General features: G+C 45.6%; 1 protein-coding gene and 1 non-coding gene across 4 annotated transcripts in view; one reads left to right on the forward strand and one right to left on the reverse strand.

The window, feature by feature from the left end:
• Positions 1-18285, forward strand: part of CCDC149 (coiled-coil domain containing 149) — a 97361-nt gene that overhangs the window by 6448 nt on the left and 72628 nt on the right. The window lies entirely within an intron of this gene.
• On the reverse strand, positions 15939-16011 carry TRNAQ-CUG. Its single transcript has one exon. It is a non-coding gene; the product is annotated as a tRNA-Gln (tRNA).

Below are 18285 nucleotides of genomic sequence, written 5' to 3' on the forward strand. Positions count from 1 at the left end.
CACATGAACAGATACGCAGCATCGTCAGCCATCAGGAAAATGTAAGTTAAAGCCGCAATAAGATGCCACAACGCATCTGTTAGAATGGAAAAACAGACACAGAAAGAAAAAATGGGAAAACCAAGTGCTGATAAGGATGCAGAGTGACTGGAAGTCTCCTACGTTGCTAGAGGAATAAAAAATGGTACAACCACTTTTGAAAACAGTTTTACAAGTTCTCATAAAGTCAAACCTACACTAAACCCAACAGCCCAGCAATCCTACTCATAGGTGTTGACCCAAGAGAAATGAAGACACGTGTCCACACAAAATCCTGTATGTGAATGTTTATAGCAGTTTTATTTATAATTGCTGAAAACTGGAAACACAACAGTGTCCACTAACTGGCACGTGGATAAGTTGCTACATCCACATCATAGAATCCTGCTTAGCGTTGACATGGAACAGACTACTGATGCATGCAGAAACATGTCAAGTGAAAGAAGGCAGAGACTCAAATGCACCGACTGTAAGAGTCCACTTATATGAAATTCTTGAAAAGGCACAACGAAAAGGACAGAAAAACCAATCAGTGGTTGCCAGAGCCTGGAGTGAGTGAACAGATTGACTGCAGGGGAATACGAGGGAGCTTTTTAGAGTGATGGACATAATCTATGCCTCGATTGAGTTGATGGCTACATGATTGTATAAGTTTGTTAAAATCCATAGATCTGTACACCTCAAAAGGGTGATTTTTTTCTCTATGTAAATTATACCTCAGTAAACTTAAGTCTTTAAAAAGGGGCGGAATGGATATTGAAGACAGTCATCGCTATAGAGAGCTTTACTCTTTACCTCTCTGATTCCCCAACTCATCAGGTTTCTGTCACAACTAGCCACGGCCCCTACATCTCAGTCCCACTGTCCTTACTCCACTCTCCTGACACCAGGCTGATAAGTGTTCATTCTTAGACATTCAATGATAACCAGGCTCTCTTTCCTTGCACTCTGTCTGCCTTTTCCTCAAATTTGGAGATCTTTTCTAGTCTTTTGGAGAGTCATGGGGGAGGGAGTTGTGGGGAGACTCTTCTTTGCCCTGGTATCTTCTGGTGAAGGACAAGGCCTTCAAAACTGAAGAGCCAGTCACTTTGCTACCAGCGTTCTGCGGAGCACTCTCTTCCTTGGAGAAGGCAAAATGTCTGGCTTTTAAAAGGGAGAGGGGGGCTTCCCTGGTGGCGCAGTGGTTAAGAATCCACCCGCCAATGCAGGGGACACAGGTTTGAGCCCTGGTCCGGGAAGATCCCACATGCCATGGAGCAACTAAGCCTGTGCACCACAACTACTGAGCCTGTGCTCTAGAGCCCGCGAGCCACAACTGCTGAGTCTGCGTGCCACAACTACTGAAGCCCATGTGCCTAGAGCCTGTGCTCTGCAACAAGAGAAGCCACTGCAATGAGAAGCCTGCACACCGCAATGAAGGGTAGCCCCCGCACTCTGCAACTAGAGAAAGCCCGCGCGCAGCAACGAAGGCCCAATGCAGCCAAAAGTAAAATAAATAAATTTATTTTAAAAATAAATAAATAAATAAAAAATAAAAGGGAGAGGGATATGTGGAGAGAAACAGGGTAGGAGTTATAGGAATTTGAGGCAAGGTAAATAGAGTACCATTTAATATTTCAAAGCATTATTCACATTCATAATATTAAATGAAAAAACAGTGCAAAATAATGAACAATATATCTTAGATACATATATAGGCAGTTGGTGAAGCTGAAGAAGTGGGGAAAAGCTTCTTAGAAGAAGTAGAACTGGGTCCCTCCGCTTTGGCTGAAGAGAGCATGGTGGTGGTGACAGGAAGCAGGCCTGAGCACTGGACTGGTGGTTGGCCTTTGAGGAAATGCTCCAGATAAAGCCTGAAACTAGTGGGTTGAGGTATAGCAGAAATGGAGGTTGGATAGCCAGGGTAGACCAGATGGTGAACAACTTCAAAAGCAAGACAGAAGGGTGTACTCTAATGTAGCTGGTAATAGCCTCTGAAAGTTTTTTTAGCTAGAGTGTAAGTTGATGAAAATACTTGGGAAAGATTCATTTCCACTGAACTCAGTAATCACCGAGCCTTTGTCATTCACAAGGCACTGTGCCAGGCAGCGGGAATATAAAGACAAATTTGGTAGCTCTCCCAGGAGTCAGGGAAAGACAAGTGAAGATGAGCTACCAGTAATCTAGTCTCTTCTCTGTCACCATCAATATTCCCAATTACCTCTATTGCACCTAGGTCATACCGCTTATCATATGGTTCTTTGATAAACCCTTGACTTGTCTCTCTCTCCGCTGGGCCCAAAAGATCTTGAACTCCTTGAGGGTAGGGACCATATGTTATTAATTTGTGACCTTAACACTTCACACTGTACCTTGCCCTTTGTAGGTACTCAGTGAGTGTAGAATATGTGAATGCTTGAATATTTGAATAAATGAAGTGATAAGGAGTTATGGCATCAGTGGAGGGAGAGAAAAAGGGATGGCTATGAGACAGATTTTAAAGGAAGACCCATACAGGATTTCATAGCCAATTGGATCGGGAAGATGCAATAGCATGAGTCCAAGATGACCCTCGAAGTGTGGCTGGAGAGTGGTGGTGATGGGTCTGACAGAGGGTTGGGGGTGACTGAGTCTGGTGAGAAGAGGACAAGTTCTGCTTAGAGCTCCGCATCGTTCAGAGTTTCCTAGGAGCGCTTGAACTCTTGCGAGGCAAGCTTAGTGCTTCCTGGGAACATTTTTGATGAGCAGCTATCCTCATAGTGGCAGGCTAATTTTAGAGTAAGTTTATTAAAATTAGCATGTGGGGGAAAGTGAGCACAACTGCTATTTTTAAGTAATGGGATTCATGTTCTCTCCTGTGCAGGGAAATTCGCATATGTGCTTCTAAAATTGACAATTGCTACTCTTATCATGTTAAAAAAATTAATTTAGTGACTTTCACATTGAATAAAATACATTGGCTGAAGATAAGAAGAGGACTTTGGCTAGTCCCTGAATGAAAATGACCAGAGTGAGCAACGTTTCTTACCCACTGCCTGGTTTTCCACCAATAAAACCATAGCGGGGCTTTGGGTGCCTCCTGGCAGAGGACTTTGCTTAGTTGAGAGTCTGCATCTCTTTCTGGTCCTTCAGGTAAAAGGGCACCGGTGGTAGGGGACACCTGGTCCCCAAGGAACACAAATCTTTGGCAGATTTTTTATTTTGAAGTCTTCTCATTTTCATTTCACTTCTTCTAGGCTACTCTGTTTCCATTACCTTATGGCATTTTTATTGTAATGAACATCTTAAGTTTGTTCAAAATATCATATCTTCTTCAAGCCAATATACCTTCTATATGACTAGCCTATTAAACTACCTTAAAAAAGATACTTCACCAGGACCTCTTACTCAGAAGCCTTCAGTTGCTCCCCATTACTGGGTATTCAAGGCCTGCCCCAAGCTGGCCTATCTTTCTAGCCTTACGCCTCATTTTCCCTCATAAATTGGTGGTTCCAGCCAAACTGATCTGTTCTGCATTCTGGCTTCTACTTTATTATCCTGACCTCACCTGGGTGGGCCTTCCACTTCTTCCCTGACCACAGCCTTTACCAGTCCTTCAAGATGGAATAGACACCAACATCCTTCATAAAATCATCCATGACCACCCAAGCTTGAAGTGAGCTCTTCATCCTGTTGCCTTATGGAGTGTAGCTTACAAACCACTCGTGTAGAATTTACATGCTCCCTGAGGAAGGAAAGGACCTTCTCTGTGTGTGGATCTTAACTCCTACACAAATTAGTGAGCCCCTAAGAGGAGGGACCATGACCACCTGTGTTGGGATAGGAGACAGGAGTTCTAGAATGATGAGGCTTCGTGCTATGACTCAAGAGGTGCAGGACCTGAGTGAGGATACTGAGAGAACATCCCCCAAATGACCTAGTTCTGGCCCATTTGCAGGGCCTCAACTTTGATTTCACATTCTCATTTATGGGAAGAGAATCTTGGACGTGCCTGCCCACCTATAGTTTAATAGTGACAGACACACAGGTGGGGGGTCGGTGATGTCAGGATGGATCCATCCCTGTGATAGGTTGGTCGGTTGGCATGAAAGAAGAATGAAACACAGCCCGGAGGTATTTCAGTGGGACAGGTGGATAGCAAAGAAGAAGGTCAACTATGTTGTGTTGTGTTGTGTTGCACACAACTATGTTGTGTGCATAGCCTTGTGCTTTGCAGGGAAGTTCATTTGGATTGGGGGATTGAGGAAGGTTCTTGATGACGGTAGCACTTGGGCCAGGAAGGTTAGGCAGGATTTCTGCAAGTGGAAGTGTAAAGGAAAGGTGTTCTAGGCAGAAGGAATGGAGATAGCAAAAGTGCAGAGATGGCAAAATACAGGGCTTGTTTGGGAAACCCCAGATGTGCTTCTCTGACTGGAGACACCCAGTGGGGCGTCAGCTGATGACTTAGGCTGACCTTGAATGCCCGGTTAGCTGTCTAGAGAGTGCTGGGGTCCTGAGTGGCCTTCATTCTAGAGGCAACTCAAAGGGCATGACTGTACGCTTTGAACAGGGAGAAGTTGCCTGGGGATGAGGGCCGAGCAGGACCCAGGAGGCCCCCTGTACCTGCACCTGTCCCTCTGTGCCCTTGTCCTCATCCACTCTCAACCCACCTGAGCCTGCCTTCCACCCCATGTTTACTCCTGAAAATGCTCTTGCCAAGGCCACCCAAGACCAGCCTCCTACTTGCCACATACAGCGGTCTTTCTTCAGTCCTCTACCTACTTGACACCTGGCTGTGCAGCCTCTGACGCTCCACTGTTCTCCCCCTACACACTGGGCTTTGCATCCCTCCGCAGGGCTACTGGATGTGTCCCCCAGGCACCTCGCACTCGGCATGCCCTGAACTGAATTTACCCTCCCTCTGCCTTCAGCCCTTCCCATCTCTCTTCCCTTCTTCTATCCCATATCGATGAATGACATCACTGTGGAATCTGCCTTGATTCTTCTTCCCAACTTACCCCACAGCCATCTATTATCTACAAAGACCCATATTTTCTGCTTTGGTACAAGTCCTTAATAAGGGCTCTGTGTCACCTTTCCTACTATCCCACCATGGCCCAGGTTCTCATCCACTCTTCCCAGAATATCTGCATAAAGACCCTCTAAGATCTTCTTTATTCCCTGCAGTTACTTGAGTTGTCATTCCAAGCGCTGAAATGATTTACCACTCCTTTGCCTAAAGCCCCCGATGGCTTTCCAGGGCCCGCAGAGTGAAAGCCATTCCTCAGGTGGCCTCCAAGGGCCTGCTCTCTCCTCATCTTCAGTAACTCCTCTGTACCCCTTATGCTACCGCCTCCCTCACGCTCTATAGAATTCCTGTTACCAGATCATTCCATACCCTGAGACATCTCTAAGCCTTTGCTTATGTCCAAAGATGATCTCCTACTCACACTTTACAGCCCAGCTCAAATGTCATAGCCTCCACTTGGGTTTCCTACCTCTTGTGGGTCTCAAGAGGTTGGGAAGTGGATGGTATATTTCAGTTCGGAAGCCAGTGTGGGGCTTTGTGAGCAGGTATGGCACCTGGGGTTCCTGAGGATGAGGGACCTTCAGAGGGGTGGGTGGTCACCAATGTCTAGCACAGTGCCTGGCACATGATCCTTGGCAGGCACTTGTGGGAGAAAGGAAGGGAAGGAGGGGAGGAATGAAGAGAAGGAAACAGGGGAGGAAAAACGGTTCACCTCGCCATTTTCAACATTCTCTTTGAAGCCAGCCCTACTCACCTGCCAGTGTGCCCCACTTCCAACGTCTCCCCGGGCTGACCATGGCTGTGAAGGAGCATGAGTGTCCACATGGCCTGGCAGATGCCTGGTATCCTGGGCAGCTTCCGGGTGTCCCGGGCAGCAGTGGGTTATGTAAGTCATCAAGCTCCACCACAACATAGCTACACGGTCTTGGGCAAATCACCTTACTTGTCCAGACCTCAGTTTCTCTGGACTTTGTACAATGAAGATAACAATACCTGCCTTGTGTCTCTCATCTAAGATGAGGATAAAGTGAGATGATGTACGTGAAAGTGTGTTTTAAAGTCCCCCACCCTCTACAGCTGAGGGGGTGGTCCTGTCCTTGCCTGGGCTTTAGGAAGAGGCTTCCCAGGGCTTCAGGGATGGTTCAGCCGAGGGAGGTGATGTGTCAGCTGCCGCTGTCAACATGATGCCATTGAAAATTCATATTGATGAAGTGCAGATTGACGTACCTGCTTGCTCTGCCATCTGTAGACCCCACGACCAAGGAGATATTGGAGGTGGCAGCGATGGGACTCCCTTTTATTTAAGCCAGTTCCAATTTGCTTTTTAATTTGCTCCAGACTGGTGAATGCTGTCAGGGTCAATCTGTAACCTTTTCTGCTTTCCCAACGGTCTCCAGCTTTGCCAGACCTTCTAATGTGTTTGCAGACTGCTCGATCAATTCCTGGGCAACTTCCATCCCATGGCCTCTTCTGCGCTCGCCTTATTCACCTTGTGACTTTGCACCCTTCTCACTCTCCCTCAGTCCAGTCTCCAGCTGACCACTTTACCTTCCTCCTTTGCTGGGGTTTTGAATAAGCCTCGTATTCAGCCGATTTCGGTGCCCGAGACCCAGCACTTGCTCACAAAGAACCAGCAGTCAGCTCCCCACCCTGGATTCTTGCAGGTGCCTCCTCATCAGCCTCCCAGTCTCCTGCATCTCTTTCTGCCTTTCCTTCCAGTCCATCCCTGCCTGGTCAAGGGTCTGGAAGCAGGACCGTGATCCTGACCTTCCTCGCTCAAAGCCCTCCACGGCCCTATTGGCTCTGCCTTTGGCTCGGACTCCACTGTCATTTAAGGCCTTTCTTACTTTCATCCAAACCAAACATTCCAGCCTTATTTTGCGTTTCTCCTTTTCACATGTCCCGTATTCCTGGCAAACAGAACCACTTTGGGGGTCTTTGCTGGAAGCCTGTGTTTCCGTGCACCTGGCCTTTGCTCAGGCTGTGCCCTCTGCCAGCAACTCTTGTTCTCTCACTTCTCCTCACTCTTCTTTCAAGGCTTCGTCATGACCACCTTGACCCCCAATGGAAAGGTCTCTTGCCTTCTGCAATCCCAAGCGTCTAGAGACACCTCTGTGACCAGCGTCTCCCGGGTTGCCTCACATTGGAATTATTTATGTACGTCTTGCCTCCAGCCTGGAGTTACTCAACGCAGGATGGGTAGATTCATTTTTTTAATTGCCCACTGTGCCCAGAACAATGTGATGCATGTAATGAACAAACGTAAAAGAGATGACAACCCCACTGGATTCTCAGCTAATACTTGAATTGAAAAACTGCTGAATTAAAACAAGGACATCTTTTTTTTTTTTTTTTTTGTCAGAACAATATTCTTATCTCTTTTTCTCCCCCAAGTCCCCTTATCTCCATTTGATCTTACAGGCCTTCTGACTCTCAAAATATAGATTGTGATCTTTTAAAGGTAGTTAAGTCAAATCTCCTTTTAATAAGCTCTAAGGGATTTATGAATTTATTAGAAGTCAACCTCACTCTTGGAATGGAGTGAACTTTGCTTAGTTTCCCACTCTCCCTCCCACCTTCCCTTCTTTTCCTTCCTTTCTTCCAAACTGGAATTTTATTCTATCAGGTATATTGCTTGAAAAGAGTCAGGCAGAAGCTGCAGGTGGGAAATCATTTGGTTATAAAGAGCTACTTTCTGTATTGGACTGACCTGTACTATAGTGTGTCTGAACAGATGCCAGCCTTTAACTCTGTTCTGGACTAGAATTTAAGTTTGCTCCAAGGTTATTTGCCACCCACGGTTGACTCTCATGCAAAGAAATTGTGCGATTATTTTTTTTTTTGGTCCCTATGGCCATCTTCTCATCATGAGCCATAACAAATAAAAATAATTCCTTACACTTGCCTTCCCTCCACTGATATTTAAGAGGATTAACTATGTCCCAGGCACTTTGCTAAAAGTTGGGGTGCAAAATGCAACACGATGTTGTCACCCTCCTCTGTATTCCTTAATCAATGTCTTATAACTACTTTACCAGCTAGCATGAGCGGGGGTAGTGTCTTTATAGATGAAGAGATGGAAATTCAGGGTGTTTATGAAATATTCAGAAATTCAGAGTCCTTTTTTATGGTCACTCAAAAAGAAGCAAGTGTGTGGAGCTAGGCTTTTAAACTTGAAGGTTAGAAGGTTTTCCCTCTGGGAGCCTTGGGTTCAGACCCTCTGTACACTCACGTCAGCTGACCTAGCTCTAAACCTAAAAACCTGAGCTGAAAAAGAGGCTTTTTGGGTCTGGTTCCAGACTCCTGCCATGACTTCAATTTCAGTTGGAAGTTGAGCAAAAGTGGTGTCAGGAGACCTGCAGTCGTAACCACATCCCGAAGGACGGGCAGGACACCACCTCTGTGCTGTGGGTGGAAGGCAGGTGTGCCAGGTGACCCAGCCCTGTCCAAGCACTGGCTCCGTGGAAGTGAGGGACTCCAGCCTTCCACCCCTGCCTGTTCACCCCCATCACAGAGTGTCCTCATCGCAGCAGCGAGTCCCTGCCCTTGATGGCCTGAATCTGTGAACGAGGAAAGGTTGGGGAAGGAAACTGAGTGGCTGAAGGTATTATTGATGCCTAGAGATGATAAAACCTTGAGTCGTGGTGGATGTAACTTTAAATATCCAAGTAATCTGAGTTCACTGCACCCCTCCACGCCAGATTTGGAAAATATAGATATGTGATATGGGGGCTCACCATTTGTCAGGGATCCAGGCACCTTCTGTCTCTCTACTCTATCACTCCATTCCAAGAGTGAGTACTGCCTATGTTTTCTTCTAGAAGTGTTGTGGTTTCAGGTCTTATACTTAAGTCTTTAATCCATTTTGAATTTATTTTGCATATGGTGAGAGGAAGTAGTCCAGTTTGATTCTTTTGCATGTAGTTGTCCAGTTTCCCCAACACCATTTATTGAACAGGCTGTCTTTTCTCCATTGTAAATTCTTGCCTCCTTTATTATAGATTAACTGCCCATATAAGTGTGGGTTCATTTCTGGGCTGTCTGTTCTGTTCCATTGACCTATGTGTCTGTTTTTGTGCCAGTACCATATAGTTTTGATGATGTAGCTTTGTACTATAGTTTGAAATCACCTTTGTTCTTTCTCAAGATTGTTTTGGCTATTCAGGGTCTTTTGTGTTTCCATACAAATTTTAGAATTATCCTAGTTCTGTGAAAAATGCCATTAGTATTTTGGTAGGGCTTACATTGAATCTGTAGATTGCTTTGGGTAGTATAGTCATTTTAACAGTGTTAATTCTTCCAATCCATGAACATAGTCTATCTTTCCATCCATTTGTGTTGTCTTCAATTTCTTTCATCAGTGTCTTACAGGTTTCCAAGTACAGGTTTTTTTACCTCCTTATTTAGATTTATTCCCAGCTATTTTATTAGTTTTGATGAGATTGCAAATGGGATTGTTTTATTAATTTCCTTCTGAAATTTCCTCAATATCAGTTGTTTGGCATATCAGTATATTATTTAGGATTAATTTTAATGTAATAGAAATAACAGTGGTTTAAATAAGATAGAATTATCTGTAGTTCTCACTCACATTGTTGAAGGTCAGAGGGAACAAAAAGTGCCCACTGAATTGAGAAGGCATCTGGAGACCAAAAAAAAAGAAATGAGGCAAACAGCTCCATACAGTCAATGGATCAGTTTATTATAGGGTAATTTACTCACAGGGTGGGATGGGTTAGGGGACAATGATCTGGAAGCATTCACAGTTGCACCTGCACTGCGTAGGGGCCATGGGGACAATTTTATAGTTAAAGGGGTATTGGGTTAGGTGCTGGGAAACAGGACGTGCATTTCTAAGTCAAGATTCATGAATGAGTAACTAGTCTCGTGGGCACAAGGAATACGTCAGGGAAGGTCTTCATCATTGTGTGGGGACTAACAGAGCATAGAGGCCACCTGGTCCTAATGATTATTAAACAATATCTATTAACTATCAATACAAAGCCCTCGATGACTTTGTATTAAAGTGACTTACTGTACAGTACAGCCCTGGGTAGGGTCAGCAAAAGGACAGGAGAAACTTTAAGGGCCCAAGATTGCCTCAGTTATGCTAACAGCCATACACACACGTACAATAAATTTGGAGGTGGACAGTTTGGGCTGATATGGCAGCTCACTGTTTTGTCAGGGATCCAGGCACCTTCCATTTCTCTGCTCTACTGCTCCATTCCAAGAGTGAGGTTTTCTATCTTGTGGACCATATATTTCAGGATGAGGAAGACGTGCAAGAGTGTACCTCTCCCCTTAAGGCAGCAGTCCCCAACGTTTTTGGCACCAGGGACTGGTTTCGTGGAAGACAGTTTTTCCACGGACAGGGTTGGGGGGAGGATGGGTAGCAGCAGATGAAGCTTCGCTTGCTCGCCCACCGCTCACCTCCTGCTCTGCAGTCCGGTTCCTAACAGGTGCGGACCGGTACAGGGGTTGGGGACCCCTCCCTTAAGGAAACTTCCCAGAAGTCCCAAAGGACGCTTCTGCTTCCATCTTACTGACCAGCACTTTATATGTATATAGGGGATCATAGTAGTACCTACCTTGTAGGGTCTCATGGTGAGGACGAATGAGCTAATGTGTGTAAAGTGCCTGGTACACCGTCACTGATAGAGGAGGGTCTGCCCTCTGTGTTTGACTGACGCTTGCATGGTCATATCTGGGTCTCAAGCTCAGGCTCTTCCTCAGCATATCTGCTGTCCTCCATATACTTTTAGCTCTCTCTGCCTCTGAAATGTCGTCGCCTTTTGGAGCGGTCAGCCCGATCATATATTTAGCAATTTGTTGCTGCTGTCTGTGGTGATGCTGTGATTATCACTGAATTTTCTTTAGTGAAAGAGAAATGCCCAAACTCGGACATTACCTGCATCAGTGATGTCTGTGCGTCCTTCTCCAAGGAATATTTTGAGTGTCAGGTCTTAATTCTGTACTAGGAGAAGAGTAATCACTTTATTGTCATTTAAATGCTATCCTGAGGAACGGTGATGACAGAGGTAGTGGTGTTGGTGGACCAACTGACTGTCAAGGAAAGCAAGTACAATTATACCCAATACTGCCTCGTGGTCCACTGGTGATTTGTAGCTAGTGAGGATTTCGCCATCTTCCCTGAAAGCCATAATTAACTCGGGTCGCCCACGGGAGCCTTCCACTAACATAATCAGCTCATTTGCACAGTTATCAGCCAGAGAAACAGACCTGGACAGAGTCCCCGCCTTAAGAAGCATTTACAATTTAGTCTGGCCTCTGAAATCTCTGGTGATTCGAATCACCAGGATTGCACACCCATCCGTGTTCCAGAATGAAGCTCCACCTCACTTTTTGCTGTGGGGCTGAGTTCTGAGCTGACAGTTCTTGTGGAGGAAAATTTCTCACTAATCAGTACTGCCTGGAGTTGGTGGAAAGGAAGTAAGAACGACAAAGATGAAGTTACTTTGAAGGAGCAAATTAACGGCTTTCAGAAAAATGTGAGCAAGGTGTAGAGAGGGGAAAAAACAGCTCCGAGACACATGCTTCAGCTGGGGACACCTTCATCCTGTAGGCGGAAATTTGGGCCCAAGTGGCCCTTTAGCAATGACTCTATGGTTCTCATCCAGAAAAAATCTGCTGGGGGAGCTTAATGAACACGACTGGTTGAAATCTTGGCAGATGGTGGTAAGAGCTCTATTTACTTGGATAATTAAAATGGTGATGGATTTGCATGGCTGATTTCAAGATCTCTAGTTTGCAGATGACTGCCTTCTGGGGCAGACGGGGATGGAACACCTCCTTGCTTTAGAGCATCTGCACCTGACTCAAGTATCAGAGAGAAGGGAGCCAGGGAATAGTCCCACAGAACGCACCGTCTTGAGTTGCCTCTTCATCTTGAGTACTCTGGCCCTCTTATGGAACTATTCATCCCAGCAGGGAGATAATATTTTTCAGAGAGGCAAGGTCTGCTGACAAACTTAGGAATGGAGATTGTTTTCTTTCTTTGAATAGGGCAGACACAGTTCTCTTGATTCTTTTGATACTGTGATAATAAGATAGATGCCTTTAGACTTTATTGAGTGCTTTTTTTTTTTTTTTTTAACATGCATTGCCTTATAAAATCCTTAGACTCTTCTGTGAGAGAGGCAGTGCACTGCAACAGAAAGGACATGGGGCAGACTTGTGTTCAAATCCCACCTTTGTCACTTACAGGCTGCACGCCTTTTTTTTTAACCTCTTAGAGCCTCAGATTCTGTAGGTATAGAAGGGGGTAATGACATCTACCTTTTGGAGTTGTGATAAGGATTAATGATTTATATATGTGAAATGATGAATCATCTTTGGGCACTGAGTAGCTTCCATAAATGATGGTGGTTATTGATATCATCATTTATAAAAGAGGAAACTGAAGCGCAGAGTGGGTGCGGGGCTTCCCATGGCCCAGTGGTAGGTGATGGCAGTGAAACCCACATTTCAGTTCTAAATCCCACGTGCCACGTTGCTTCTATTAATGGCTCCTTTGTCTCTGTATCTCCCGAATTCCCTCTTGTTAAAGGATGGTCCAGGAATCAATTCTGGTTCTGCAAATGCCACCACATACTCCTCTCAGCACCTCATCTATAAAGTGAAGACATGGCCACGGGTCCCTCTGCTCCTGGTGTTTCGGGGCAGAGCTGAGAGGTTAAGAGCTGATAGATATACAAGGTGGCACCTTATTGGGGAATGTTAGGGTTTTTTATGATTTCTTTTTTGAGACAAGGGGAAGTAGAGCCACAGCATTTTTACAGCTTTGAAAGGCAGTTTGACCGAAATGTTGTCCATGCTTTGCTGGCTTTTTGCTGCCACCCAGCCCACAGGGGGAGCCCTCTGCAACTGAATCGAATTATTATCATATAATGACATAACCAGCGAATCTATCATTACATTCCATATGTGACTGTTACATGTTATAATGGGTCATTGCATATGTGGGGGTTGGTGACGTGGGCTGTCACCTTCATGCAGCATATCCCAGGCTCTTGGCAACCTGATGGAAAAGGGAGAGCCTCAGATGCACAGGTAGTTTTTGTGCTCCATCCTGAACACCCAGTCTCTGAAACGAACCAGAGTTGCACGCTCCACCCTCAGCATCTCTGCCCAAGGCAAGGTCGGATCAGCCTAGCGCAGGGGAGAGAGCAAATTCACGCCAGGCAAGGGATGATTTTTAAAAACATATGCTCTCTTCAGCAAATGGGAAGGGGTTTCCTAGCCCACGTACGGCCAACTATAAGGAAACCCAATCTTCTTCCCTTGCTTTTTTCTCATCTTTATCGGCCTGAAAAGAATAAGAATACACTCTTTGGAGAGTGAGAAGATGGGCAGAGGGAGGAAAGGAGAAATAACAGGAGTGACAGGATTGAAATAGATATTCAGGCAAACCTTCTTACTCAAAACTGCAGTTAACCAAGACTGTCAGTGAATTTCACATACCCCCCAGCTACAGTGGTTCACATTATAAACTCTTCCAATTACCTGAAATCTCACTTAACTTAAATTTCAGCACATCCCCTGGGGCATTCAAATAATCAAAGTTTGCCTGTCGAAAGTAATACCAGAGAGGGGAAACTGCCATGGTGACTCCGAGAAAGGTAAATCATAAAAAAAAGAAAAAGAAAAAGTCTTCTTAGAGAAGAGCATTAGAATCATTAGGTTACAAACTTGAAATTGCTGAAATGTTATCTAAAAATCACAGAAGCCAATGCAGATTTAGAAGAAGGCTGTGGACTACTCAGGGAGCTGTACAATTGGAGACAGGAGATAGGCATGGACAGGAAAGACTCACACGAAGGCACCAGCGGGTTAGCGGTGCGTGGCTGGGATCGCCGCAGCTGGAGGACTTCAGCCAAGTGGACATCAGCGTATGGTAGGCCCCAAATGGCATGTACGCTGTAGATGCCCAAACGTGGTCCGGTGGAGTTATAAGTATACACACGTGTATCTGCAGGTCACAGTCCTATATTCTATCTAGAGCAGTGATTCTGCAAGACTTCAAACAATAAAGGTGGTGAATGGAGTATATGCCCAGATGATGTAGGGAAGTGCTCATTTGAAGTGATAAAAATGAGGTTAAATACAAACACCATTTTGATAATTCTATAGGAGCTATCCTGTGCCCTCTCCATACACATCGAGTTTATATAAAACTGGACATTTTTCCCCCAAACGTGGTGCTAAAATGGAATTTAGAGATTTAAGCTTAACAAAAATTGATGGCTATCTTGCTAAAAATATATATTATAAATATCTATAAATAAATTTATAGATAATATGTATATAAATATTTTTCAGCTTCATGGAAACTGAAATTCATTTATTTCTCAGATATTGTGTGGGTATTCACTCTGGGTCAGGAGCTGTGCTTGGCTCTGGAGATGCAAAGGTGAATGAGTTGGACTCTGGCTGCAAAGAGACCTCAGTCTGTGGGGAGGCAGGTGGGTGGGCAGGTGACAGTGATGCAGCGTCTGATACTCTAATCAAGGTGTACCCAGAATGCCATGTGGCCGCCAGCTCTTACTCTGCCTGGGGATGGCAGAGGGCTTCCCAGTCAGGGACTTGTGAGCTGGGTCCAGGAGCTGACAAGAAAAGAGAGAGGTTAGGGAGAGCGAGTTTGGGGTAGCAGTAAGTGGGCCTTGATAGAAACATAGTGGGCGGGAAAAGTCAGGGAATTGGATTTCAGCCAGACATTGAAGGGCTCTTGTCTGCCACTCTCCTTAATGGAGATATTTTTAAAGAAGAGTGGCAGGACCCAGTTATGGTTTTCAAAGGGACTGGTACCTGGACTAGACAGGTGGGCAGACAAATGATGGTCCCAGCTAGCGATCACTGAGCAGCACGGGGTATGGGTTCCAGGAATGGAGGGAGTAGCTTTTTGAGGTTGGAGCAGGTCTGTTGATTGTTGAATACTGGTTACCTAGCGCTACTTAGTGGATGGGGGAGGAGGTATCCCTGAATGGGGGAGAGAGGGTAGGGTAGGAAGAGGAAAGTAACAGTAGAAAGCAGAGGGGGACCAGGGGAGGAAAGAGTGAGTGTGCTGTTGAGAAGTTTCTAAATTATTCCTGAACATGAACCCTTCAGCCACATGTGTTTATCGTCACGCTGAGAAGCCTTTCTGGATTAGCAAGCCATGTTCTCGCAGCAGTTAATGAGAGCTAGCCTGATCCCATCAGTAAAAGCCGCCAAGGACCATGAGTCATTGTTTGACAGAGAGGGTCACTTGGCGGAGAGGTCCCCTCCCTGACGCCCAGGCTACCTTCATCTCTCTCAGCCGTTATCTGGTTGTAAAGCCATCCAAATAGTAATGTAGTATGTCAGATAGTCCTTTAATTATTATGATCTTCCTTGTAGCAATTATGACTTGCTTTATTGCAGATAACAGTAAATGGGTAGATAAAAGCCACTCAGTGGTGAAAACAGTGGGTTTGGGTTCTTGAGAAGCACAAGGCTACCTTCAGGTGTTTGCACGTGGGCATGAATTAACATCGACAAATGAGCTATAAGCTCTGCTTTAAAAATATAATTGAAATGCAATTCAAAAGAGATCTGTTTTTGAGAGGATAATGAAAACATTTCATGATATCTAGTATACATGCCAAAAACTGGGCATTATTTTACCAAGTTTATTCCATTCATGTTTCACTGATTACCCATTGTACTTGGTGGTGTGTTCTTTTTTTTCCTTTCTCCAGTTGGTAGGTTTATATACCCCACTGGAGCCATGTAAACTTCACCACTGTATATGTGTTTCTGTGTATGATGAGTAGAGGCTCAGAGGTTAGTTCAACTAAAACTTGCTTTTAAATGCTCACCATTTTTTTTTTTTTTTTTTTTTTTGCTCGCCACGAGGCTCGTAGGATCTTAGTTCCCTGACCAGGAATTGAACCCGGGCCCTCGGCAGTCAGAGTGCCGAGTCCTAACCACTGGGCCACCAGGGACCTCCCTAAATGCCCACCATTTCTTTTCCACCCTTTATTCATGAAGCACTGGAAGGGGAACCTTAGCAAGGTTGAGAAATAAGCTCAATAGGATGGATCTACCTAGGCGTATGGTCAGGCCACTCAAGATGGCTGTTCTCTTGCTCTCTGTGCATCCCCTGCCCAACCAGTGCCTGCTTCACCTACACCCTCCTCATAGGACTGACCTTCCTACACACTTGCCCAAGGTCCCAGCCAGTGATTGTTCTTATCAAAGGAGTGGTGAGGGATGTGCTTCTTTGCTGGTTTCCCTGGTAACCGATGAGCCAACCTGACATCAGTTCCCCCTGTAACTGGCAATCTCCCCCTTCCCCCTCGGAGCGAAGGCTGCCGCCAAGTCCTGCCTGCCAGCTGCTGCGCACAGGGTGTCGCTCCAGGACCTTGCTTCAGATGTGTGAGCTCCTGCATCCATTAAACCACTGATGTCTCTGTTGCTGACTCCGGGTTCTTTCTTTGGTCTTATGGGCCTGCGGGGAGCAGCCCAACACTAGGTTATCGTGGTGAACATTTGCTGTTTTCTCACTTCCCAGCATTCATTTGTCTTTCTCAACAGCACCCCAATTTGGATGGTATTACCACTGGGTATAATCTGGAGGGACAGGTTGGAGGGATACAGTCTGGGTGTCCTGTCCCCCAGGCAAAGGATGGCACGTGATCAGCATTAGGCCAGTTGGAGAAACACTTGAGCAGAGAGACAAGGAATCTGAAACATGACGGAGTTCATCTCTACCCCATTCAGTAGCCTCTAACCCAAGCTTTCTTGCACTGAGACCTGGTGGTTCCTGGTCCTGCCTCCAGAGTCACCTCAGTGCCTACCTGTTTCTAGGTCTACTTCTCTGTCTTCCTGCCGATTCTGTGAGTTCCAGTATCCTTCCAACATGTTCCTATGAGAGAGTGTGAGTTACTGTTGCCTACAACCGAAGGATCCTAACAGATACATGCAGAGAACGGTCTGCTCGGCTACTTATTACCTTCATGATGAAGGATAAATTGACCTCTCTGAGAGCTTCAGTGTCCTCAGCTCAAAATGGGGCTAATCAAACAACCTATTTCGCAGGGTTAAATAGGATGTTTCAAATAGAGCATTTGGCACAATTTGGAAAATAGTAATGTTCACTAAATAGTGGCTGCCCCACTTACTCTTACAATCAAATAAAGGTCGTCTTCTCATTATTATTACTCCTAACAGTGTCTAGCACATAGAAGACATTCAAAAAGATGCTAATTTGCTTTCTCCCTCCCCTCTCCTGAAAACAAACCCTCCTTTTCCGGCGGAGAGAAGAGTGCAAGTATCCCTGGTCTGTACACTACACATGAACTTGACAAGCTGAATTATACCTTAACTGTAGAGCAAAAATGGAGGCCTAAGGAGAACCCAGTGTGTATCCCTTGGTCCCACCCGAGTGACCAAAAAGTGCTGCATTTTCCTGTTCAGCTCAGCCCTTTGGAGTGTGGTTGGGCACCCACTCGCCCGCTGATGTGATTCTGATACCAGCGGCTGAGGCTGAGGCTGAGGCTAAACCCATGAGTGCATCTGGTTGCCTGGGTAGCACCCTGCCTATCAATATTGCATTAGACAAGGTGGTAGCAGGCCCCGCATTAAGAAACTGCAAAGCCAGTGCGTTCTTTGTAGGCCTGAGAGTTTGGATCAAAACGCAGGATCCAGAGTTGTGTCTACACAGGGGACCCTGAACCTCAAATCCTTTCCCTCCCCTTGTGAGCCTGGCAACCAATTCTACCCAAGCTGTATAGTCCAAGATAATTTACACCACATGATGTCAGGATGAAACTGTCTTCCTAAAAGGATTCTTAGTGTCACTCCCTTATTCAGAAACCCTCGGGGCTCCTGCTTGCTGACAGAATAAAATCTCTACTGCTCAGCAACACTTCCAGGCCCTTTCTGACCCGGCCACCATCTATCTCTCCTTCTAGCTTTATCTCACACAGCTTTTATTCCCACCCCTCCACCGAAGCCAGCCCAGCGTGTTGCTCGTTGCTTGCTGTTCTGACAATATGTCTTCCTACTTCTCACCTTTGTGCTTTGCTGTGGCTCTTTCCCTGCCAGCAGTATTGTTTTCTCATCACCACTACCTGTCACAACTCCGTCTATCCCCAAACAAAACACATCCTTCTACCTATTCTTCGGAATCCATTTCAAATGTTCACATCTTGCTCCGACTCTTTGAGTACCTTCTTTGCCAAGCTATGATCACTTGCCTTGTGATAGAAATAGTA

This window comes from Monodon monoceros, unplaced genomic scaffold (genome assembly GCF_005190385.1).
Source record: "Monodon monoceros isolate NGI ecotype Baffin Bay Population unplaced genomic scaffold, NGI_Narwhal_1 Super_Scaffold_20, whole genome shotgun sequence".
NCBI classification, from domain to species: Eukaryota; Metazoa; Chordata; class Mammalia; order Artiodactyla; family Monodontidae; genus Monodon; species Monodon monoceros.